The sequence below is a fragment of the Capra hircus genome, chromosome 5 (assembly GCF_001704415.2).
Source record: "Capra hircus breed San Clemente chromosome 5, ASM170441v1, whole genome shotgun sequence".
Lineage (NCBI taxonomy): Eukaryota > Metazoa > Chordata > Mammalia > Artiodactyla > Bovidae > Capra > Capra hircus.
The window spans coordinates 11604255-11631335 of NC_030812.1; positions in this window are offsets into that span (position 1 = coordinate 11604255).

Genomic DNA, 27081 nt, shown 5'->3' on the forward strand with positions numbered 1-27081 from the left:
TTTTGTTTCTTTTTCTTCTCTGATTGCTGTAGCTAGGACTTCCAGAACTATGTAGAATAATAGTGGTGAAAGTGGACACCCTTGTCTTCTTCCTGATCTTAGGGGGAATGCTTTCAGTTTTTCACCATTGAGAACAATGTTTGCTGCAGGCTTATCATATACGGCCTTTATAATGTTCAGGTAGGTTCCTTCTATGCACATTGTTTGAGGAGTTTTCATCATAAATGGGTGTTGAATTTTGTCAAAGATTTTTTCTGCTTCTATTGAGATTATTATATGGTTTATTTTCAGTTTGTTAATATGGTGTATCACATTGATTGATTTGCATACATTGAAGAATTCTTGCATCCCTGAAATAAACCCAACTTGATCATGATAAATGAGCTTTTTGATGTGTTGCTGAATTCTGTTTTCTAAAATTCTGTTGAGGATTTATGCATCTATATTCATCAGTGATATTGGCCTGTAGTTTTCTTTTGTTGTGTTGTCTTTGTCTGGTTTTGGTATCAGTGTGATGGTGGCCTCATAAGATGAGTTTGGAAGTGTTCCTTCCCCTGCAATTTTTTGAAAGAGTTTTAGAAGGATAGGCATTAGTTCTTCTCTAAATGTTTGATAGAATTCTCCTGTGAAGCCATCTGGTCCTGGGCTTTTGTTTTTTGGAAGATTTATGATCACAGCTTCAATTTCAGTGCTTATAATTGAATTGTTCATAATTTCTATTTCTTCCTGGTTCAGTCCTGGAAGATTGAACTTTTATAATAGTCTGTCCATTTCTTCCAGGTTATCTATTTTATTGCCATATAGTTGTTCATAATAGTCTCTTATAATCCTTTATATTTCTGCATTGTCTGTTGCAACCTCTCCTTTTTCATTTCTAATTTTGTTGATTTTGATTCTTCTCTCTTTTTTTCTTGATGAGTCTGGCTAAAGGTTTGTCAATTTTGTTTATCTTCTCAGAAAAACAGCTTTTAGTTTGATTAATTTTTACTATTATTTCTTTTTTTTCCATTCTTTTTCATTTCTTCTATATCTCCTCAAATCTTTATGATTTCTTTCCTTCTACTAATTTGGGGGTTTTTTCTTCTTCTTTTTCCAGTTGTTTTAGGTAGAAAGTTAGTTGTGTATTCAAGATTTTTCTTGTTTCTTGAGGTAGGATTGTACTGCTATAAACTTCCCTCTTAGGACTGCTTTTGCTGCATCCCATAGGTTTTGAGTTGTCATGTTTCCATTGTCATTTGTTTCTAGCATTTTTTTATATTTCCCTGTTGATTTCTTCAGTAACATGTTGGTTATTTAGAAATGTGTTGTGCAGTCTCCATGTGTTTGTGTTTCTTACACTTTTTTTCTGGTAATTGATATCTAGCCTCATAGCATTGTGGTTGGAGAACATGCTTCATATGAGTCTAATTTTCTTAAATTTACTGAGGCTTGATTTGTGACCCAAGATTTGGTCTATCCTGGAGAATGTTCCATGTGCACTTGGGAAGAAGGTGTATTCTTCCGCATTTGGATGGAATGTCCTGAAGATTTCAATGAAATCCATCTCATCTAATGTTTCAGTTAAGACTTGCGTTTCCTTATTAATTTTCTGTTTTGATGATCTATCCATTGGTGTGAGTGGGGTGTGAAGTCTCCTACTATTATTGTGTTACAGTCAATTTCTCCTTTTATGTCTGTTAGTGTTTATCTCATGCATTGAAGTGCTTCTATGTTGAGTGCATAGATATTTACAATTGTTATGTCTTCCTCTTGGATTGATCCCTTGATCATTATGTAGTGTCCTTCCTTATCTCTTATAATCTTCATTTTAAGGTCTATTTTTTCTGATATAAGGATAGCTACTCAAGCTTTCTTTTGCTTCCCATTTGCATGGAATATATTTTTCCATCCTCTCACTTTCAGTCTGTATGTGTCTTGAGGTCTGAAGTGAGTTTCTTGTAGACAGCATATATATGGGTCTTGTTTTTGTATCCATTCAGCCAGTCTGTGTCTTTTGGTTGGAACATTTAATCTGTTTATATTTGAAGTAATTATTGATATATATGTTCCTATTGCCATTTTATTAATTGTTTGTGGTTGATTTTGTAGATCTTTTTTCTTCTCTTCTATTTCTTAACTATATAAGTCCCTTTAATATTTGTTATACAGCTGGTTTGGTGGTACTGAATTCTCTTCTTTTGCTTGTCTGAAAAACTTTTTATTTCTCCATCAATTTTGAATGAGATCCTTGCCAGGTACAATAATCTTGGTTGTAGATTTTTTCCCTTTCAGTACTTTAAATATATCCTGCAGAGTTTCCGCTGAAAGATCAGCTGTTAAACATATGGGGTTTCCCTTGTATGTTGCTTGTTGCTTCTCCCTTGCTGTTTTTAATATTTTTTCTTTGTGTTTAGTTTTTGTTAGTTTGATTAGTATGTGTCTTGGCGTGTTTCTCCTTGAGTTTATCTTGTAGAGGACTCTGTGCCTGTTGGACTTGAGTGACTATTTCCTTTTCTGCGTTGGGGAAATTTTCAACTATGATCTCTTCAAAGTTTTTCTCATATCCTTTCTTTTTCTCTTCTTCTTCTGCGACCCCTATAATTCAAATGTTGGTGCATTTGATATGGTCCCAGAGGTCTCTGAGACTGTCCTCAGTTCTTTTCATTCATTTTACTTTATTCTGCTCTTCAGAAGTTATTTCCACCACTTCATCTTCTGGCTCACTGATTCATTCTTCTGCTTCAGATATTCTGCTATTGATTTCTTCTAGAGTATTTTTAATTTCAGTAATTGTGTTGTCTCGTATGTTTATTCTTTAATTCTTCTAGGTCTTTGTTAATTGATTCTTGCATTTTCTCCATTTAGTTTTCAAGGTTTTTGATCATCTTTACTATCATTATTCTGAATTCTTTTTCAGGTAGTTTGCCTATTTTCTCTTCATTTACTTGGACGTCTGTGTTTCTAGTTTGTTCCTTCATCTGTGTAATATTTCTCTGCCTTTTCATTATTTATTTTTTAAATTATTGTGTTTGAGGTCTCCTTTTCCCAGGCTTCAAGAAAAGTTAATTCTTTCCTTGATGAAGGTTAAAGTCTTTCTTTATTTTGATTTCTGCCCTCCTAAGGTTGGTCCAGTGGTTTGTGTGAGCTTCATATAGGGTGAGATTTGTGCTGAGTTTTTTGTTTGTTTGTTTGTTTGTTTGTTTTCCTTCTGATGGGCAAAGCTGAGTGAGGTGGTAAACCTGTCTGCTGATGATTGAGTTTGTTTGTTGTTTAGATGAGGCATCCAGCACAGGGTGCTACTGGTGGTTGAGTGATGCCGGGTCTCGTATTCAAATGGTTTCCTTTGTGTGAGTTCTCACTATTTGATACTCCCTAGCATTAGTTCTCTGGTAGTCTAGGGCCTTGGAGTCAGTGCTCCCACTCCAAAGGCTCAGGGCTTGATCTCTTATCAGGAAGGAAGATTCCACAGGTGGTTTGTTATGGCATTAAGTGAAATTAAACAAATATCCAAAACCAAGAAACCAAGGATGAACCCCAGACAAATGACAGTTACAGAATCAGGCAAATAATAATTAAAATAATGGCATATACACATATACATACACACCCATGAACAAAGTAAAAACAGTCCAACAAAAATAAAGTGCAGTAGATTGACTCAGCAAACAAAGGAAATCAAAAATTATATTTACCTGTTAAGAACAGAACTAACTTAAGCACAAACTGGAAAACAAAACTATAGCAAGGTGCCAAGTGGGGAATACAGCAATGAAAACAAATCTAACAAATATGTTGAGAGGAAAGGAGAGAAAGAAAAGAAAGAATAGATATGCAAAGTTAAATAGAGGTAGAGAAAGAAAAAGATTTATATATGTTAAAGATTAACTGCAAGAGGAAAGGACAGGGGAAAGCAAACAAAGGAATAAATGTAGAAAAAATAATAATAGGTTTAAAAAATTAAAATTAAAAAAAGAGAAAAGAAGAAAAAAAAAGAAAAAGAAAACTCCACAGAACAGCAAAAGCCCAACGCAGAGGCAGAGGTTTATGACAACAATAAAAAAATGTGACTGAGGGAGGAAAAAAAAAGCTCAAAAGTTTAATTGGATTTCCTAGTGCTGATAGAATTGACAGCTATGACAGAAGGGGAAAAAGGAAAGAAAAAAAAAAAAGAAAAAATTCCTAAAGAACCTACAGAACAAGTCAAAAATAAGGATAATAAATGTTTTTCTTGAGTCACTGCTGTCAGAGTCCTTCCCTTTGCTGGGAGTCACAGTCCATCTCACCTCCCTAGGATGCCCTCCAACACTGCGCTGATCTCTGGACCTGCTGTGGGGACAGCTCAGATCCTAATCTGGTCCTACTCCTGTGTGTTCTTGCCTCCAATGTCCACAGCTATCAGAGCTAGTGCGTTTTCTTTTGTGGGAGCTCTCAGTGGCCTTTTATATATTCCATAGACACAGAGTGTGCTTAGTTGATCACATGGATTAATCTGCAGCTTGTACAGCTGGTGGGAAGATTTTGGGTCTTCTTCCTTAGCCACACTGCCCCTGGGTTTCAATTGTTATTTTATTTCCACCTCTATATGTGGGTCATCTACAAGGGTTTAGCTCCTGAGGCCTCCCTGGAGGGCTTGGGTTTGCCACCTGAGGGCCAGGTGTAGAGGTGGTGCAGCTGCTTGGGTCATAGGGGTTCTGGAAGCTCCAGGTACTCAGTGGGGTTGGCGGCTAGGGCAGCAGGAAATAAGTGTTCTAGAAGGATACAGCAACCAGTATTGGCCTATACACTCCAGTATTCTTGCCTGGAGAACCCCCTCTCTGACAGAGAAGCCTGGAAGGCCACAGCCTACAGGGTCACAGAGTCGGACATGACCGAAGCAACCCTGTGAACATAGACACAAGACTCTTTTCGCCTGTGGCAACTCTGCCCCAGTGAGCGTTGAGCGTGAAGGTGGAGCAGCTGTGGGGACCCTGGTGTCACTAAGTGTGCAGGGACACGGACCACCTCTTTGGCAGGAGTTATGGCCCTGTCAGTGTCTTTTTTTGAGCCTCTTGTAGGTGGTGATCAGAAGGTCTTTTTGGTCAGGCTTTCTCCAGTAGCCCCGCCCGTTCAGGCACTTATAGGGCTCCCTTGCCTGGGGTCCTTCTCCATTGTTCAGTGTGTCAGGCACATATAGGGGCCCCCCTGGCTGAGGTCCTACTCTGTAGATCAGGGCATCAGGCACTTAAAATGGCACCCTGGGTGGGGTCTTACTCCGTAGTTTAGTGTATCAGGACCAACCTCTCTATTGTTCAGCTGCTGATGCTGTTGTGTGGGGGGAGAGAGGCCATGGTGATGACTCCACCCCCTATACGTGACTAAGCAGTATCGCCTTGCTTCCATGGCTGCCTGGCTTTCCTCCACCAGCATTTCCCACCACAATTTCCTCCCTCACATCCCCTCAATCCATCTGTCAGCAGTCAACACCAGCCCTCGCCCTGGGATTGCCTCACAATCCCTAAACTCCAGCTCCCAGCTGCTGCACCTTCCAGGAGACCCGAATTCCTGTAGGAGTGTGTATGGTTGCAGCAAGGACTGTCTGATTCTCATTCCCTTTAGGCTGCCACAAATCAGCTATTTTACTCTCAGTCTTAAATGTTTCTCCTCTGATTCAGTTGCCCTGCTGTGGGGATCAGACCCCTGCTTCAGGAGTTTAGTTTTATTTCAGTTAATTTGAAATGGTTACAAATTTTTAAGGCCCTGTCTCTGGATATACAAATTCAGCTTTCTGTTTTTCTATAACTCATCTTCATCTCCATTTTGAATCAACACTTTTTCTGATGGAAAAATATAATTGTATTCAATTCCAAGTTAGTTATTTCAGACCTTCTCCATGAATGACAAATTCTAGAAGGTTTACACAATACCATGACAGACAGGTAGGAGGCTGGAGGGAAAGTAGGAAGTAGGAATGTTTTATTTTCCCATGCATTGAAGTTGAAAGTACTACTTGGCCTTTTGATATGTTCCTTTTATTATACTGGCAACTGCTGAGGAATTCTGCCCACTCAACACCTGCATAACCCATGGTTGCTTTCTGCTCTGTATCATTGTTGAAAGTGAAAGTGAAAGTCGTTCAGTCGTGTCCAACTCTTTGCAATCCCATGGGCTATACAGTCCATGGAATTCTCCAGGCCAGAATACTGGAGTGGGTATCTCTTCTCTTCTTCAGGGGATCTTCCCAACCCAGGGATTGAACCCAGGTCTCCCACATTGCAAGCGGATTCTTTACCAATGGAGCTATCAGGGAAGCCCCTGACATAATTGTTATTATCACCTTAAAGATCCTTTACATCCTTGTCATTCTCAGATGCAAAAGAAAACAGTGGCTGCTTCCTTTAACCTTTGAAAGCATATATAGATAAAAAATGCATCCTCAAATATTTCAAAGGAGAGTTTGAGGCCCAGGTGTAGGGACTATGATCAGCAGATAGTCTCTAGCTGTCAACCTCTTCTTAGACTCAGACTCAATGAGCTGCCTTGCTGAGATCACACACATTGGCCTCACATTGCTAGGTGGTCGATACCCAGTGAGAGAGCAAGGTAGGGAGATAGAGGCCCAGCCACTTCAGACAGTCTGCAAAATTGACTGGTAATTCTTGTTCCAAAGCTTCCCATGAGGTTAGTCAAGGCTGTATCACAGTTAGACTTCTGTCCTATACTGTTTCTTCCCTCCTTCCTTTCAAAGCTGTTAAACCCCTGATAAATATATTGCACCCCAAACTCTGTCTTAGGATCTGCTTCTGGAGAGCCTCACTTGAGAAGGACTTCCATCAATTTGTTGAGTCTACCACACCCTCTTCTGCCCAAGCATCTGATACAAATGTTCCAGGTCTGTTTTCCCACACTGTGGTTATCAGAGGGCTCAGCTATTCCGCTACCCAGGCAACCAAGGAGAAAGTCTCCTTTAATCTCATATATCCAAACTCAGGAGGGTGGGATTTTGACCAGCCAGCTTGGAACTAGCCCCATAATGAGAGGCAAAGTATAAGGGTCCTTCCCAGTGAAACCATCTATTTTAAATAATTTGTTTTCCAACTCTTCTTTCCTGAAACCTCAGAACGGCAACTTTAAAAATTTATTTAGCAAAAATCCTCCCACACATGTAGTCTGCTGTCTGGATCATGGCTTTTCGTCTAAGTTTAGAAGTAAAAATGTGTACTTTTTCTCTATTTTCTCTGTTCTAGGACAGCCTACCCCCTTACCCCCCTTATGATGGATGAATAATGTTTAGCACTTTGAGTAAAGGGAAGGGGGACAGTCACAGAGTAAAAGTAAATTCACAATAAAAAGAGACATATGTTTCCAATGCGATCCAACCTCCATCTTTTGGGGGCAGTCACAGGACTCACACTGACCAGTCCAAGCCTTTCCCTGGGTTTTTTAATAACTGGAGCAAAATGTGGGGCAAGGGGTTTTAATACCTAATGATTAAGTTGCAAGAAGTTCTAAAAGCTACTAAGTAGCATGTACTCCCCTCCTTTGCTCCTGGACACAGGAAGCTCACCTTCATGCCAAAACTCAGAGAAAAGGCAAGATAAAAGATATAGGACATCACACAAAACGTTCAAGTCCCTGAGTCAGTACCTATGAACCTCAGAATTGTCCTATTCCTGCTTTCTTGTAGCTGATATTTGGCTCCACCTCGGACTCTACAAACTCTCCAAGAATCCTTTCAGTGTTTTCTTTTCCTGAAAGTTGTTATAAGCTGAGATTCATTATATGTAACCAAAATAATACACCTTACAAAAATCATTGGAACATTTGAATGTCCAGTGATGGCCTTTGGCCTGTGAAACGTACCCACGGTTTTTTATGGTTTGGTGTTCCCACTATACACACACACACACACACACACACACACACACACACACACACACATGCACATGCACACATGCTTCTAGGCCAAGAAATAATCTCTCTAAATGACAACTTGCCCATCCCTGGTGGCTCAGAGGTTAAAGCGTCTGCCTCCAATGTGGGAGACCTGGGTTCAATCCCTGGGTCAGGAAGATCCCCTGGAGAAGGAAATGGCAATCTACTCCAGTATTCTTGCCTGGAGAATCCCATGGACGGAGAAGCCTAGTAGGTTACAGTCCACAGGGTCGCAAAGAGTCGGACACGACTGAGCGACTTCAACTCACCTCACCTCACCTAAATGACAACTTAATCTACTCACACACTCCTAATTCATAAACTTTATTTCAGCCTGTTAATTCTGGGCCACTTGTGTCAATATTATTTGCTTAAAAGATCTGAGAAAAATGTACTTGATTTTCCCAGTGTTGATTGTCATACCTACTTCCTTAAGGGATTCCAAACATTTTTTTTAAAATTAGTGTTATAGTAATGCACTTACTGATGAGAGCATTCAATGATTCCAAATATCTTTGGTTCTTAATATTGGTTCTTATTTCCCATCTTTGACATCACCCAGTCCTTTTCACACATACCCTGGAGAAGAATTCATCATTTCAGTGATTCCTGATAGCACAATATATCTTCCAGTGTCTGTAATTCAAATTTCACTTTGAAAACTTCCTCAGTTTCTTGTGATTTAGATTGATGGACCTAAATGACCATGGCTGCTATGGAAGCCCAGAAGAACTATAAATTTTGGCTCTTATTCCTATGCATGTGATTCTTTAAAGAGCTCAGTCCTACGGAACACAACTGTCCTGTCCATGTGGATGATAAAACCTCAAGAACCACATTTAAGGTGAGATGTCTTTACTATGAGAGCAGGTATGTCACAGTATAACAAATGCAACTGCTTGCCACACTTAACACTTCATAAATTGTGTAGTTAAGTGGTGACAAACATGATAATTGCTGTTCTTTGAGTATCTCAACTCCAAGACTATTGATAAGCCTAGAAATCTAACCTAAACTAAGCCAGGTATCTAACCTGAAAGCAAAAATATCTGATTATGCTGAAATCATCAATTCCTAAAAAATCTCTACCCTATTTTTGGATGAGGAATTCACCATCGCTCCACCTATCTTGAACCTCATCTTCCTCACATGCGAACAACACAAACTAATCTAGTTGCCTAGCTGATTGGCTGATAGGCACATGAACTCTTATTTGCACCCATAAACATATTCTTCAGTATGTGTGTCTCTGTCTATAGATCCTTTCCAGGAGGCCCATGGACACCAATTCTGGTACCATAACACATTCTAAATATCTATCTGGACTTTTCTTCACCCATATTTGACATATGGCAATTCAATAAGTACTAAGTGTGATGTCCATACCTAAGGGAAAGAACTACCCTGAAAAATTCCAAAGGTTTTTCTGCTCTTCATGCCAACATACATGGCACAACCAGAGGAGAATACATTAGTGAACTAATTTGCTTTTGTGTCAGTATCACCATCAAAGACTCTTTCAACAGGATGACCCTTTTGATATCCTGCTTGAAAACAATCACCATAGTCAAAATATTCTCTAGTCAGTATGATATCTGAATACATAGCCTCACAAAGTAGATGATTAGGCTTACAGGACATGGTCATTTTCTATTTGCGAAAGGCTCTCATAAATAAGCCCAAATTAAAGCTTCCCTATAACACCATAATCCTATAGTTTCTTCCCAGTATTAGGCACATGAATAAAAACTACTGAAAATTATAATAACCATGGCAGTTATTATATGAAATACTCAGCAAATATTTGTCATGCTAGAATCAATGATAAGGATATAATTTTGGAGTCTACTGGAATCTAGAGACCACCAAAAATGCCCAATGAACAATCAAGTATAAATAAATTTTATTTTGGTGACATAATAGAAGAAATAAGAAGTACCGGATGTTATAGGAGCTTGTAATAGAAATGCATTGTGGGGAGGGAAAATCAGGAGAAATCCCTTGAAGGAAGTGATGCTTAAATTTAATTCTGAAAAGTCACACAATCATCAGAGGAGTTGGGGTATAGGGGAAAGATGAAAAAGAACCTGTGTTCCAAGCAGAGAGATCAGTATAGTAAAAAGGTTAGAAGGTGAAACAAAATCATGGACTTGGAGAATTTAAAGACATTCATTCTAGCAGTACAGAAAAGCATGGGAAGGGAAAAACTGGATGGACAAGCAGGGGGCAAATAATGAAATTCATTCAGTAAAAGATACACCAAGAGAATTAGAATTTATCCCAAGAGCAATGGAAAATCACCAAAGGGTTTTTACATGATCATATAAAAAGATTTATGATTTAGAAAGAATGGCATGGATACAATATGGAAAACTTCCCATGAAAACACAAGACTCTGCTTATCACTACCATAACAAATTCTACTGCTTTTTGAATCCACTTTCTAACTGCCCATTATTGTAGCTGCATTTTTTGCAATGTGGTAAAGTAGAAAGTCTAAAAGCCTTCAAAATACAAAACCCATAATTATATTGAATACATACAAAAAACAATATTAAATGCATAGTAAGTCAGAAGAAAAATCAACATTTCAAGGTAGTTTGAAAAAAACAAGTCACTCAAATATGAAGAATAAACTAAAATCCAGAGGTGTAAACAACAAGTTAGTACTGTGCATGTACTGCTGCTCCAACCAAGAGTCTTATGGATTACCTGCCCTGAGCTCTTGCCCCTCCCCTGTGAAACTAGGATTCTCAAATGGGGCACCTCTGTGCAAAATGGTAAGCTATAACACTGCACCCATGAGAAGGAAATGAAAGGTAGCTTATCTATTACAATCTGATTCTGTGAGAGAGGAAAAGAAATCTCTGCTAAGAACTTGTGATCGTAGGCTTGACCTCAGTCATGTTTGGTGTTTAAATTTCCATCAGTTGCTGAATCCAAATCTCCAAAGCTTGAAATTAATATAAAATTTTGCCTAATGGCTGATAAGTTTTTAAGACTCTCTGTAGAGTTAAATGCAAAAGTCGTTCTTTTTTTTTTTTTTTTGCAGTCCAAAATATTTTCTGATTTTTATTGTGATTTCTTCCTGGACACAGGGATTATTTAGAGGCATGTTTCTAAATTTCCACATATATGGAGGTTTTACAGTGTATTTTTATTGCTGATTTCAGGAGCAATATTGTCAGAGAACATATGCTATATGACTTAAGTCCTCAAAAATTTGAGACTTGCTTTTTGACAGTATGTGATTGACCACCTTCTCCATACATGCTTGAAGAGAGGATGTACCCTGCAGTTGTTGAATACTCCATGTTGTTCATTAGATTATTTCTTTTTTTTAATTATTTTTTATTGTTTTTTTTATTTTTATTTTTACTTTATTTTGCTTTACAATATTGTATTGGTTTTGCTATACATTGACATGAATCCACCGCGGGTGTACATGAGTTCCCAATCCTGAACCCCGCTCCCACCTCCCACCCCATATCATCTCTCAGATACAACACAAGTCCAGGCAACAGAAGGTTACCTGCCAAAGATGAGCAATCTAAAATTAGAAAGCACAGGAGGAAACTACCCACCGAGAGCAAGAATCAGCAGATTCTGTAAACAGCATGTAGGACCCCTCAAGACTTCGGACAATAGAATGAGCTTAATGTAAATTACTGTGTACTTAAATATTAAGCGTATAAAGAAAGGAATAGAAAACCTAGATAAAAGGAACAAAAACAATCAGAAAAAATGCAAGCAGATTTGGAAAAGAGGCAAATATAAGTTTTAGAAGTTAAAATTTTAATTGAGAGTAAAAACAGAAATAAATGAAGCCAAAAACATGATTAGTGAATTGTTTGACAGTACTGAGGAAATTACAAAGATAGTAATAACTATAAACAAGAATAATGTTATTTTAGGGAATATAAAGTCAAGGTGGAACTAAAAGCATTTGATCACAATAACATGGAAAACATGATGGGAGCTAATCGAGATAAAACATTCTAAATCAGTTATATTCTTTGGGAGAAAAGCAGATATTTGCATTTCTTTAAACTTGCTTAAATATCTTTTAAAAAATCTTGAATATCTTAAAAAATATCAAATATCTGAAAAATCTTAAGGATAACACTTAAAAGAAATAATCTCATTTCAATGGCAATGCATGATTTTCAAATAAATAGAGATTAAAAGACATAAAATAATTTCTATCAATTCAATAGAACACATAAGGAAAAATGTAAGCATAGGAAAATAGTATAAAATAAATGAAAATTTATGGTCAAAATAAATTAAAATAATAATTACACTAAACATAAATGCAATTTTTAAATCCTTATAACATATGGGCCCCCAAAAGTTGCAAGTAAAAGGATAGAAAAGGGGAAAGACAGTAGATACTATCAAATAAAGACAGAAAATACTTTTCAAAAGAAAACTGGAGTAAAACAAAACAGAATTTACAGACAAAAAAAATATATGTAAAAGTGTTTTCAGGCATAAAGAGTAATTGAATGATAAAAAGAAAGATTTGACAGGAAGATGTTATAGCTATACTAAACTATTGATACATGTATGTACCTAATAACTTATATAACTTCAAAGCAGTCTAAGTTCCAATTAATTGGCGCAGCAAACTTTTAAACAGGGTATTATTATTGTGTGCATTTTGCAAATAGAGAAACTTTGACACAAAGAGATAAGTAATTTGCCCAGATCCACACATCTAGTATATGATAGAGCTGGGACATCCCATTTGTACCATAGTCTCAACATTCAAAAGGTCATTTATAAAAAAAAAAAGAAAGAATGGAAAGCAACTCCCACATTTTACTACAAAAGCAACATATTCTTCATTGATATTTTACATGAAAAGTGGAATATGAACATGTGCTTCCTAGATAACAAGCTGCAAGCTTGATAGCAATCTTTGAGGTTTTATGAAGTCCTTCTTTCAGCTCCTACAAGCACTATCTCTATTCCTGTCACCTTAATGTTGCCTCATATGATTAATCCTAAAATATATTACAAGATCTTTGAGTTTAGAAGCCATGGTTTGAATTCTTTGTTGCATCCAGAGCACCTTATAGAATATATTAAACATAAACTATATATACGTCTTCCAGCTAGTAGGTAGTCAATAAATGTTAGCTCTTTGAACCTCAGAATGGGGTAACTGGAATGCGTTTCGAAAGTCAGGTAAACAAGTTTGAACACCACTTCTGCTGCTTCTTAGCTCTGTGACATAGGCCAGTTTTCCCAGTATCTTTGAAATATGGTTATCTCATCAGTCAACTTAAACAGTAATATCTGCATTATTGCTATATGCATTAAAGACAATTATGTAGGAGCTCAATAAATATTACTTATGCTTTTCTTCCATTAGATAATTTATTTATATGGTCTTGATCCTAGAGTTTTATATTAGGATTATCTAGAGAAACAGATGGAGAAGGCAATGGCACCCGACTCCAGTACTCTTGCCTGGAAAATCTCATGGATGGAGGAGCCTGATGGGCTGCAGTCCATAAGGTCGCTGGGAGTCTGACACGACTGAGCGACTTCACTGGCACTTTTCACTTTCATGCATTGGAGAAGGAAATGGCACCCCACTCCAGTGCTCTTGCCTGGAGAATCCCAGGGACGGGGGAGCCTGGCGGGCCGCCGTCTATGGGGTCGCACAGGGTCGGACACGACTGACGCGACTGAGCAGCAGCAGCAGAGAAACAGAACCAAGACAGGCTGAGAAGGCCCACGATCTGCCCCATGCGAAGGGCTGAGGCCAACGGTGTAGTTCAGGGGCCTGAGAGCAGGAGAGCTGATTGTACAGATTGCAGGTCCGAAGGGTTGAGAAACCCGACCGCTAAGGTCAGGAGACATCGATGTTCCAGGAAGATGAAGACTGAATTCAACCTTCCTCTGCCTCTTCAATTCAAGCCATCGGTGGATTGCGGGAAGCCCTCACTCTCTGAGAAGAGCCATTTGCCTTACTCAGTTCACAGATTCAAATGCTGATCTCTTCCAGAAACATCCTCACGGACACACCCAGGGATAAGGTTTAATCAGCTCTCTGGACAGCCCATGGCCCAGTCATGTTGACATGTAAAATTAATCATCACACTTTTATTACAGACATTAGATCCAGAGGCAACAAAAGAATTGCTCTGGTGTCTTTCCGAGTATGAAATGTGAAACACAGATCTCATCAACAGTGCAGCCTCGGAACATCAGTAGTAGTCCATTAACACCAAAATGATGTTTTGAAAAACAATTTTAATGGACAGGATCTAAATTCAGAAAGGATGAATTTATTATTGTCACCCCTACATTTTCAGCAAACTGAAGCTACTTATTCAGACAAAAATTAACACCTCACACAGAAAAGAAGTGCTCCAGAAACATTAAAGGAATAAGGTGCCAGAGAATGAGTAAAAGCTAGAGTATATAATGATAATGCCGCCAGACAAAAAGTCCAGCACCAGGAAGTTCTCCTTAGGGTGCTGCAGCCAGGAACAGAAAGTTTTTTTTTCTGTGTCAGTGTATTTTAATTATGTATGTTTAGACAGACAGTGGATATAAGGTTGGGTTATCGACATTACAGATTCTACAAATAGTAATCTGTTGGAATAATAGGAAAAAAAATGCACATATTTTCAAACTGGATTTCTTTATATTGGACCTCCCACAGCAAGACCGCAGATTTACAGATTTTTATTCTAAAAGAATAAACTACCCTTGTAATGAAATAAAAGGATCCTGAGGCCCTGAGCCTTCTGACCTCTTTACCTTCAGTCAGATTCAAGGAGTAAACCAAAATTTGAGGAAGATTATCAACCGTTGCAAAAAGTAGAACTTAAGCTATTCTGTGAAATTTCTTTGTACTAGTGTTTGTGTCTGACACATCATTACTGACAACATCTGGCATCTTATGTAGTAGGGTTGTTACTTTGATAAATTAGTGAGTTTGTTCATATTGTGTTAAAAATAAGCATCTATAATCAAACTGCTAAAACACAACTCAAACATTGAAACTCATCGTAAAAAAGGATAAAAAGTTTGAACCCGTCAAGCCAGTTGGTCATCAGTTTATCTCAACCTTTCTCTTTGGTGTCTATAAATTTTATTTTTCTCTGATTGATCATAGATTCCAATCCTCCCTCTTTAAATATAAGAAAAAAATATTTACATATGGAACTCTTGACTCGATGGTACTGAGAAATCTCTCTCCTACAACCCAATAATAAGGCATTTTGTTGTTCACAACTTGCAAAGGTTGCTATGCAACCATATCGAGGGAAAAAAGGATTTCAAGCCATAGAATATAGGCACAGGAATTGCGGTATTAAAATAAAATTAGTTGAATGTATATATTTGTAGATAGGCAAATACTGCATAAATTATCAAAAAGAAATAAGCTGTAAGTATAAAGGAAAAAAACTGAGCCAGAAAAAGCATGTTTTCTAGTTAGAAGCTTATAATGTTCTTACAGTTAATTAAGTCTATCTTTTAATTTGATCAAACTGCAGCATAGGCATAAGGCGAAAAGAAAAGAACAGTGGGTGGACAGTTAGCAACTAAACTGGGCAAGCAGCATGCACCATTATAACTCTCTTTTTTTCTTCTTCTGCTGTGAGTAGGAAGAGGGTAAGAATATATAGAACCAGAACTTGTGCTAAACAGTGTCTGACAGTCATTGTAACAAGATAGAATCCATGATATTCAGAATGCCACACTTTTAGGCAGGCAAAATTTAAGGACACATTTAGAAATATGTGTGAAAAGAGCCTACGTGACATGCAAAGGCAAAAGCAAAAGGGAGTTGTTCAGGTGGAAGTTTTCCTCTCCTACCAAAATAGTCTCCCCAAAACACCCCCAAAGTTTTATGTACTAAAAAATAAGGTTTACAGATGCCCTCATTTGGGAAAATAGTAATATAAATGAAATTGTGTTCCTAAACTCATAGCAGACACCTCTTCCAACAACACAAGAGAAGACTCTAGACATGGACATCACCAGATGGTCAACACTGAAATCTCATTGATTATATTTTTAGCAGCCAAAGATGGAGAAGCTCTATACAGTCAGCAAAAACAAGACTGGGAGCTGACTATGGCTCAGATCATGAACTCCTTATTGCCAAAATGAGACTGATATTGAAGAAAGTGGGGGAAAAACCCTAGACCATTCAGGTGTGACTTAAATCAAATCACTTATGATTATACAGTAGAAGTGAAAAACAGGTTCAAGGGATTAGATCTGATAGCCAGAGTGCCTGAAGAACTATGGATGGAGGTTTGTAACACTGTAGAGGAGGCAGTGATCAGGAACATCCACAAGAAAAAGAAATGCAAAAAGGCAAAATGGTTGTCTGAGGAGGCCTCACAAATAGTAAGCAAGAGAAGGTAAAGGCAGAGGAGAAAAGGAAAGATATACCCATCTGAATGCAGAGTTCCAAAGAATAGCATGGAGAGATAAGAAAGCCTTCTTTCAGTGATCAGTGTAGAGAAGTAGAGGAAAACAATAGAATGGGAAAGACTAAAGATCTCTTCAAGAAAATTAGAGATACCAAGGGAATATTTCATGCAAACATGGGCACAATAAAGGACAGAAATGGTATGAACCTAACAGAAGCAGAAGATATTAAGAAGAGGTGGCAAGAATACACAGAAGAACTGTACAAAAAAGATCTTCATGACCCAGACAACCATGATGGTGTGATCACTCACCTAGAGCCAGATTTCCTGGCATGCAAAGTCAAATGGGCCTTAAGAAGCATCACTATGAAAAAGCTAGTGGAGGTGATGGAATTCCAGATGAGTTACTTCAAATCATAAAGGATGACGCTTTAAAGTGCTGCACTCAATATGCCAGCAAATTTGGAAAACTCATCAGTGGCCACAGGACTGGAAAAAGTCAGTTTTCATTCCAATCCCAAAGAAAGGCAATGCCAAAGAATGCTCAGACTACTACACAATTGCACTCATCTTCAGTTCAGTTCAGTTGTTCAGTCGTGTCCGACTCTGTGCAGCCCCATGAACTGCAGCTCGCCAGGCCTACCTGTCCATCACCAACTCCCAGAGTTCACTCAAACTCATGTCCATCGAGTCAGTGATGCCATCCAGCCATCTCATCCTCTGTCATCCCCTGATCCTCCTGCCCCCAATCCCTCCGGCATCAGAGCCTTTTTCAATGAGTCACTTCATCGCATGAAGTGGCCAAAGTACTGGAGTTTCAGCTTCAGCATCATGCCTTCCAAAGAAATCCCAGTGCTGATCTCCTTTAGGATGGACTGGTTCAATCTCCTTACAGTCCAAGGGACTCTCAAGAGTCTTCTCCAACACCACAGTTGAAAAGCATCAATTCTTCAGTGCTCAGCTTTCTTCACAGTCCAACTCTCACATCCATACTGGAAAAACCATAGCCTTGACTAGATGGACCTTTGTTGGGAAAGTAATGTCTCTGCTTTTGGTGGCAAAAATACACAGAAGAACTATACAAAAAAGATCTTCACAACCAAGATAATCACGATGGTGTCATCACTCACCTAGAGCCAGACATCCTGGAATGTGAACTCAAGTGGGCCTTGAAAGCATCACTACGAACAAAGCTAGTGGAGGTGATGGAATTCCAATTGAGCTATTTCAAATCTTGGAAAATGATGCTGTGAAAGTGCTGCACTCAATATGCCAGCAAATTTGGAATACTCAGCAGTGGCCACAGGACTCAAAAGGTCGGTTTTCATTCCAGTCCCAAAGAAAGGCAATGCAAAAGAATGCTCAAACTACCCACAATTGCACTCATCTCACACACTAGTAAAGTAATGCTCAAAATTCTCTAAGCCAGGCTTCAGCAGTATGTGAACCATGAAATTCCAGATGTTCAAGCTGATTTTAGAAAAGGCAGAGGAACCAGAGATCAAATTGTCAACATCCACTGGACCATGGAAAAAGCAAGAGAGTTCCAGAAAAACATCTACTTCTACTTTATTGACTATGCCAAAGCCTTTGACTGTGTGAATCACAAGAAACTGTGGAAAATTCTGAAAGAGATGGGAATACCAGACCACCTGACCTGCCTCTTGAGAAACCTATATGCAGGTCAGGAAGCAACAGACTGGACATGGAACAACTGACTAGTTCCAAATAAGAAAAGGAGTATGTCAAGGCTGTATATTGTCACTCTGTTTATTTAACTTCTATGCAGAGTACATCATGAGAAATGCTGGGCTGACTGGAATCAAGATTGCTGGGAGAAATATCAATAACCTCAGATATGCAGATGACAACACCCTTATGGCAGAAAGTGAAGAGGAGCTAAAAAGCCTCTTGATGAAAGTGAAAGTGGAGAGTGAAAAAGTTGGCTTAAAGCTCAACATTCAGAATACGAAGATCATGGCATCAGGTCCCACCACTTCATGGGAAATAGATGGGGAAACAGTGGAAACAGTGTCAGACTTTATTTTTGGGGGCTCCAAAATCACTGCAGATGGTGACTGCAGCCTTGAAATTAAAAGACGCTTACTCCTTGGAAGAAAAGTTATGACCAACCTAGATAGCATATTGAAAAGCGGAGACATTACTTTGCCATCTAGTCATAGCTGTGGTTTTTCCAGTAGTCGAGAGTTGAACCATAAAGAAGGCTGAGCACTGAATAATTGATGCTTTTGAACTGTGGTGTTGGAGAAGACTCTTGAGAGTCCCTTGGACTGCAAAGAGCTCCAATCAGTCCATCCTAAAAGAAATCGGTCCTGAATATTCATTGGAAGAACTGATGCTGTAGCTGAAACTCCACTGCTCTGGCCACCTGATGCAAAGAACTGACTCATTGGAAAAGACCCTAATGCTGGGAAAAATTGAAGGTGGGAGGAAAAGGGGACAACAGAGGATGAAATGGTTGGATGGCATCACCAACTCGATGGACATGTGTTTGAGTAAGCTCCAGTGTGGTAATTGACAGGGAAGCCCGGCATGCTGCAGTCCATGTGGTGCAAAGAGACAGACACAACTGAAGGCCTGAATGGAACTGAACTGAAACTCTGGTTAGCTAAACTGCACTGCCTTTATCTTTGTCCTTCAGCTAAAAACCACCAGAAACACATCTATAATTGAACAAGTTGGGTTTATGATTCACTGAATTAAAGTGGGAAGCCCCATGCAGAACTGTGAGTCATTTTTGTGAGAAGGTATTAGAATCCATGAGTATTTGAGCTTGTCTGGTTGCTTTTGAAGGGAGTCTAAGAAGGCAGGGCTTCACTTTAGATGCCATCAGAAAGTAGAGACTCTTCTGTGTTTGGGTATCTCAGTAAAGCTCATCTACATGGACAGCTCACCGCAGTAAAGCTAAAGCTGTGCTTGGTAATGAAAGAGAACCCCTTATGTTAGCCAGGATTAGGGGATGCTTACCATTTTGCAGAGAGCACAGTGAGCCTGCTTTGTGTGTGCTTAAAAAGTTATGAGGTAGCCTTGTTTTGTCTCACTTTATTGTGGTCTCAGACTGGCCTTGTCTGACACTGATGTTTGATAAATTGGTGTTTGATTGTTTCTGTTGATGGGAGAGCCACTAACTATATGTACCAGGCCAATACCAAATAACTACAAAGCCTAGAACAGTGTCACATAGTTCCCTAATACCAACAGCTACTTTTTTCTTTCTCAGCTATAATTGCTGTTGGAATAGTAAATCTCTTACTTATTGTGAAATTAGAATGTACACATGAACAAGGCTTGAGATCTTTGGATACCATGTTGGATTTACTACATGAAGCAAAAGAGTTACCACAACATATTATATGATCTTCTTTCATTCACATTATAGTGGATCTTTTTTCTCTGGAAATTATCACAATCCCCTCCGGTCAGTAACTGGGCTGCCCATAAATATAAGTGGGAAGCATACCCCTCCTGATTAATTTACTGCAACAGCCTTTATTTATGTAATCATTATTTGTAGAATAGCTTTACATCATCTTTTCCATTACTCCTCACAAAAAGAAAACTATAGAAGACACAAAGGGGGCACATGGCTTTTCAAAAGGCACAGTGAGTGGGGCTAAAGCATGAAGTTTCAGATTCTCAGCTTCTGAACTGAGAATCCATTCTCATATGTTCATCCTTACAGCGTGGTGGCTGAGAGAGCAGCTCTGAGATCAGACCACCTCCATGTGTTCCCTATTCTGCCACACACTACTTCTGTGGCCTTGTTTGACCTCTTTGTAACTCAGTTTTCACATGCATGCTGCAAGCTCAGTTGCTTCAGTTGTGTCCAAATTTTTGTGACCCTATGGACTGTAGACTGTCAGGCTCCTCTGTCCATAAGATTCTCCAGGCAAGAATCGTGAAGTGGGTTGCCATGCCCTCCTCCAGAGGATCTTCCTGACCCAGGGATTGAAACTGTGTCTCTTATGTCTCCTTCATTGGCACGCAGGTTCTTTACCATTAACACCACCTGGAAATCCCCAGTTTTCACATAATATGAGTTAAATACTAAGAAAATAGAATTCTTCACAGTAGCTCTTAGGTTTGTTTCAAAGATTAAATAAGTCAGTACATGAAGAGCTGAGCACAGTGCAGACTCATCATTACCACTTGTTAAACGTTAGCCTTGGATCCAGTACCTCAGAATTTGACTGTATTGGAAATTTGGCCATTAAAGAGTTAATTAAGTTAAAATGAGGCCTAACCCAATCTGAATGGAGCCCTTATAAGAAGCGGAAATTTTGACACACAGAAAAACACCAGGGCTGTGTGTGCTCAGAGAAAACGCAATGGGAGGACACAGCTAGAAGGCAGCCATCTTTAAGGCAAGGAGTAAGGGCTCGGACCAGTCCATTCTGAAGGAGATCAGCTCTGGGATTTCTTTGGAAGGAAAGATGCTGAAGCTGAAACTCCAGTACTTTGGCCACCTCATGTAAAGAGTTGACTCATTGGAAAAGACTCTGATGCTGGGAGGGATTGGGGGCAGGAGGAGAAGGGGACGACAGAGGATGAGATGGCTGGATGGCATCACCAACTCGATGGACGTGAGTTTGAGTGAACTCCGGGAGTTGGTGACGCACAGGGAGGCCTGGCGTGCTGCGATTCATGGGGTCGCAAAGAGTCGGACATGACTGAGCGACTGAACTGAACTGAACTGAAGGGCTCGGAAGACACCAAACCTGCTGACACCTTCGTTTTGGGCATCCAGCCTCCAGAACTTGAGAAAGTTCATTTCTGTTGCTTAAGCCACCCAGTCTGTGATATTTTGTTATGGTAGCCCAAGCAAGCTAATGCAGACACAGTTGTTAATGCTGGCCATTGCAAATGGTTCAACAATCCTGACAACTTCCATGTCCAGTGCTTAAAACTTATACTTAAAGATATTGATGAGATTCTGAAAGAGAACACAAAATTATTCTTGACACTTTTTAAGAGTTGGTATCTTCTCTTATATTTTTTAACTGTTGATTTTTTCAGGTTTCTCATAAAGATCTCTTTCCTTCTGTCCTCACAGATTCCACCTTATATATCACTGAATATAAAAGTATACATTTATTGCTTCATGCATTTTAATTAGTATGTGATAAGATCAACATAGTGAAGATATAAAGAGATCAGTTAAAGAGGAATGGCAAGATGATAAAGCTGTAAATGTAACTAAGCTATAAATAAGAGCCAGACCATGGCCAGTCACCAGGAAAAGATTCTGTTAGTGATTTCATTTTGGAAATTAACAAGCCCCAGAAAAGAGATTCTTATTAGTGTAGAGCAGGGCTTCCAACTACCCAAAGCTACATATCTTCCAGCAGTGACCCTTAATGTCTATTCTGGACATAGAAAGTTAGTTCATGCTGATATGGGGAATGATCAACCATTTCTAGTAACAAAAAATGTTCTTCCAGTATTGGCATATCTGAGAACAGTTACTTCCAATGAAGCCTCTCAACCATGCAATCCTAGGTTACCTAAAATAAGGCCAACTTCTTTACATGTCTGCAAACCCCTCTTCATCCCTTACTTTTCTTTACTAATCTTCTGTTCCTTCTATCGAGCTACTGACTACTATTTCCACTATTTCTACTGTACATTCTAGCACCACACTCAATTACTAGTTAGGAAAAAAAAAAGTAAGGTCAGACGAACCAAGTTTGAGATCTGGTGGCTGCATGAAATCACCTAAGCTAATTGTTCCTTCTATTTCTCAGCTTATTCCTCTGCAAAATCTGGAAGTGTTGGCCAAAAATTAAATTAAGAATAGAAATATGTTGTATGGAAAAAAATTAAAATAATACATTTCATAGAAAAAAGTTAACATATTGTAAATAAAAATTTAAATACAATATACCATACAATATATTACATTACTATATAGCACATATACAAATATATATCTATATTAACATATAAATATTAATATATTCATATATATTTAAGAAAATATAAATTAGCTATAGTATATTAAAGAGACATCAAGTTATTAATTTCCTGTTTTCACCAGAATCTGTGTAAATCATCAGAGGTAGAAAAAGGAAACAAAGAAAGAAAAGGGGAAATCATGGAATACTTTGGATTCTTTTACTTGCAAGAGAAGGGATTGTTGTTGTTCAGTCACTAAGTCATGTTGACTCTTTGAGACCCCATGGACCGTATTATGCCAGGTTCCTCTGTCTGCCGCTATCTCTCAGAGTTTACTTATTTCATGTCCATTGAGTGGTGATGCTATCTAACCATCTCATCCTCTGCTGCCCTGTTCCCCTTTTGTCTTAAGTCTTTCCCAGCATCAGGGTCTTTTCCAATGAGTTGGCTCTTTGCATCAGGTGGCCAAATTATTGGAGCCTTAGCTTCAGCATCAGTCCTTCCAATGAATATTTAAGGTTGATTTCCTTTAAGATTGGCTGGTTTGATCTCCTTGCTGTCTAGGGGACTCTCAGGAGTCTTCTCCAGCACTACAATTTGAAAGCACTGATTCTTTGGGGCTCAGCCTTCTCTGTGATCTAACTCTCACAACAGCACATGACTATTAGCAAAACCATAGCTTTGACTATATATTTGTCAGCAAAGGAATGTCGCTGCTTTTTATTACACTATCTAAGTTTGTCATAGCTTTCCTTCCAAGAAGCAAGCATATTTTAATTTTATGGCTGCAGTCACTGTCCACAGTGATTTCAGAGCCCAAGACAATAAAATCTGTCCCTGCTTCCACTTTTCCTCCTTCTATTTGCCAGCGATGCCACCAGATGCCATGATATTAGTTTTTTGAATGCTGAGTTTCAAGCCAACTTTTTCACTCACCTCCTTCACCCTCATCAAGAGACTCTTAGTTCCTCTTCACTTCCTGCCATTAGAGTGATATCATCCACATATCTGAGGTTGCTGACATTTCTCTTAGTAATCTTGATTCCAGCTTCTGATTCATCAGCCTGGCATTTCACATAATGCGCTCTCCATATAAGTTAAATAAACAGGGTGACAACATATAGCCTTGTTGTATTCCTTTCCCAATTTTCAACCAGTCATTGTTCCATGTCGAGTTTTAACTGTTGATTCTTGACTCACATAAAAGTTTCTCAGGTCTGGTATTTCCATTTTTTTAAGAATTTTCCAGTTTCTTGTGATACATAAAATCAAAGGCTTTCATATTGTCCGTGAAGTAGAAATAGATGTTTTTCTGGAGCTCCCTTGCTTTCTCCATGATCCAATGAATGTTGGCAATTTGATCTCTGGTTTCTCTGCCTTTTCAAAATGCAGCTTGTACATCTGGAAGTTCTCAGTTCACATGCTGCTGAAGCCTACCTTGAAGAATTTTGCCAGCATTTGAAATGAGTACAATTATATGGTTAGTTTGAACATTCTTTGGCATTTACCTTCTTTGAAATTGTAATGAAAACTGACATTTTCCAATCCAGTTGCCACTGCTGGGTTTTCCAAATTTGCTAATATATTGAATACAGCACTTTAACAGTTTCATATTTTAGGACTTGACATAGCTCGGCTGGAATTCCATCATATCCACTAGCTTTGTTTGTAGTAATGCTTCCTAAGGTCCTCTTGATTTCACATTCCAAGATATTCAGCTCTAGGTGAGTGACCACACCGTCATGGTTATTCAGGTCATTAAGTGCTTTCTTCCATGTATTTTTGCCCCCTCTTCTTAATCTCTTCTGCTTCTGTTAGGTCTTTACCGTTTTTGTCCTTTATCAAGCCCTTATTGCATGAAATATTCCTTTGATATCTTGGAGGGGGGGGAAGAGCGCTTGCCGGGCCGGGAGACCTGACCGCCCCGGTCCCGCCCGCGGCGAGGATGCCCGACCGCGAGACGCGGTCGTTTTGGACTTGTTTTTTTTAAGAGATCTCTAGTCTGCCTCATCCTATTGTTTTCCTCTATTTCTTTGCATTGTTCATTTAAGAAGGCTTTCTCATCTCTCCTTGGTTTTCTCTGGAACTCTGCATCCAGGTGGATGTATCTTTCCCTTTTGCCCTTGCCTATTGCTTCTCTTCATTCCTCAGCTATTTGTAAAGCCTCCTCAGACAATGACTTTGCTTTCTTGCATTTCCCCTTTCATACTTATCTTACGTATTGAGGTGTTCCTATGTTGGGTGCATAGATATTTATAATTGTTATATCTTCTTCTTGGATTGATCCTTTGATTATTATGTAGTGTCCTTCTTTGTCTCTTTTCACAGCCTTTATTTCAAAGTCGTTTTTATCTGATATGAGTATTGCTACTCCTGCTTTCTCTTGGTCTTCATTTGCATGAAATATCTTTTTCCAGCCCTTTACTTTCAGTCAGTATGTGTCCCTTGGTTTGAGGTGGGTCTCTTGTAGACAGCATATATAGGGGTCTTGTTTTTGTATCCATTCAGCCAGTCTTTGTCTTTTGGTTGGGGCATTCAACCCATTTACATTTAAGGTAATTATCAATAAGTATGATCCATTGCTATTTACTTTGTTTTGGGGGTTCAAGTTTAGAAACCTTTTCTGTGTTTCCTGTCTAAAGAAGATCCTTTAGAATTTGTTGAAGAGCTGGTTTGGTGGCACTGAATTCTCTCAGCTTTGCTTGTCTGTAAAACTTTTTATTTCTCCTTCATATTTGAATGAGATCCTTGCTGGGTACAGTAATTTGGGCTTTAGGTTTTCTCTTTCATCACTTTAAGTATGTCCTGCCATTCCCTTCTGGCCTGAAGAGTTTCTGTTGAAAGATCAGCTGTTATCCTTATGGGAATCCCCTTGTGTGTTAATTGTTGTTTTTCCCTCACTGTTTTTAATATTTGCTGTTTGTGTTGGATCTTCATTAATTTGATTAATATGTGTCTTGGGGTGTTTCATCTTGGCTTTATCCTGTTTGGGACTCTCTGGGTTTCTTGGACTTGGGTGACTATTTCCTACCCCATTATAAAGCATATTCAAATTCTTTAGAGGAAAATGTGTAATAAAGTGTAAATCATCACCACGTGTTATTTGAGATATTTAACTGAAGCAAATTTTGTAACTATTTTATCTTTTCTAATCACATACAAATGTAATTCAGAATCTGTTTTATGCAATTCCAAACAACTTCAAATCCTGTTCTCATTTTACATATTATAATAGCAGGAATACAAAAGAAAACTTTTCATGTAATAAATGCAGCTCAAGATTATATATTTTTGTGGTTACCTAGGTAATAGTTGCCATAGCTCTGGAATGCATAATAAGCTTAACATTTTATTCGTAATTGATACTACACTATAGCTCCATATCACTATTTTAAATACAGTCATAATCAAGTGTGTTAATCTTTATGTTATCTCTCAGTACCAAATATGCCTACTTATTCTATCAGGGTCAATATTTCAAGTGCCAATTTGCAATCTATTCCCTGCAAGATCAGAATTTTATAAAATTTCATAATTGTGCATCTGGATGCTACTGGTCTTAAAGATGCTAACAGTTTTACAACTGAATACTTTTTTAAAAGAAATGCATTTCTATCCTAAGAATATATTGAACATATAGAACATATAGAAGTGAAGAAGTGAAGTCACTCAGTCGTGTCTGACTCTTTGCGACCCTGTGGACTGTAGCCTGCCAGGCTCCTCTGTCCATGGGATTCCCCAGGAAAGAATACTGGAGTGGGTTACCATTTCCTTCTCCAGGGGATCTCCCTGACCCAGGGATCAAACCCAGGTCTCCTGCACTGGAGGCAGACGCTTTAACCTCTGAGCCACCAGGGAAGCCCATAGAACATATAAACCCTCAGAATGTATTTTAATATGAAATTCATTTCTACTAATTAGGTCAACTGTCGTGATTACTATATATCTAGGAAAAATTTTTAAATTGATCCTAATTTTCATGTATAATTCCTGGATCCTTAATTATTGGATTGTAATTCATTCTGAAGTACTTAAAATTTTTTATTTATATCATACCAGGCGTAAGAGATTACCCCTTTTAAGATGTTTGGTAATTTTCAAATCAAGAAGTAGTACTGAATACCAGAGTAAGTAAGAGCCCAATATCAGACTTATAATCAAATTCCTTGTCTAAAACTAATGATGTAATTTTGAGAAAATTACCTGAAATTCAGAGCCTCATTTTTCTCATCCATAAAGGACTTTTGCAGGATCATTTTCAGTATTAAATGAGATAATATATGTGGAAACAATCTAATAATAATCACATAGCAATTACTATAGCTACCAATTTATCTTCTAATTGGTTAATTATAGATGCAGAAGTGTATATTGAATATTGTCCCAAACAAAAATAAGTTTACTTAATTTATAGTGATATATTTATCTCTTGGCAGTTACAGTGGAAACATTTGCATTAACAAAAATCATCCAACTCTTTTTATAAAACAGTATTTATAAAGAGTTTAGCACTGTATTCTAAAACTATAACAGTGGAACCTGACTGGCTTTATCAACTCACTCAGCTATTTCAGATATCTCAACTGAAAGAGAAAAAATCTGTAGTCCAAAAAAACACAGTGTATTGTGCCTTTTAAAAATTAATCTCTTCTAGGGATAAAATGTAAACACACACACACACACACACACACACTTCTTTGCATTGCTTCTCTTTTCTCAAGTTCCAATTTGATTTTTCTTAACCATGCTTTCAAAGAGACTTTCCTCTCTGCTATGGATGCAGTGAAACTGCTCCTGTCAAGGTAACCATCGATTTTCATTTTAGCATTTCCAAAGTCAACTCCCAGTCATCTTACCTGACCTCTCA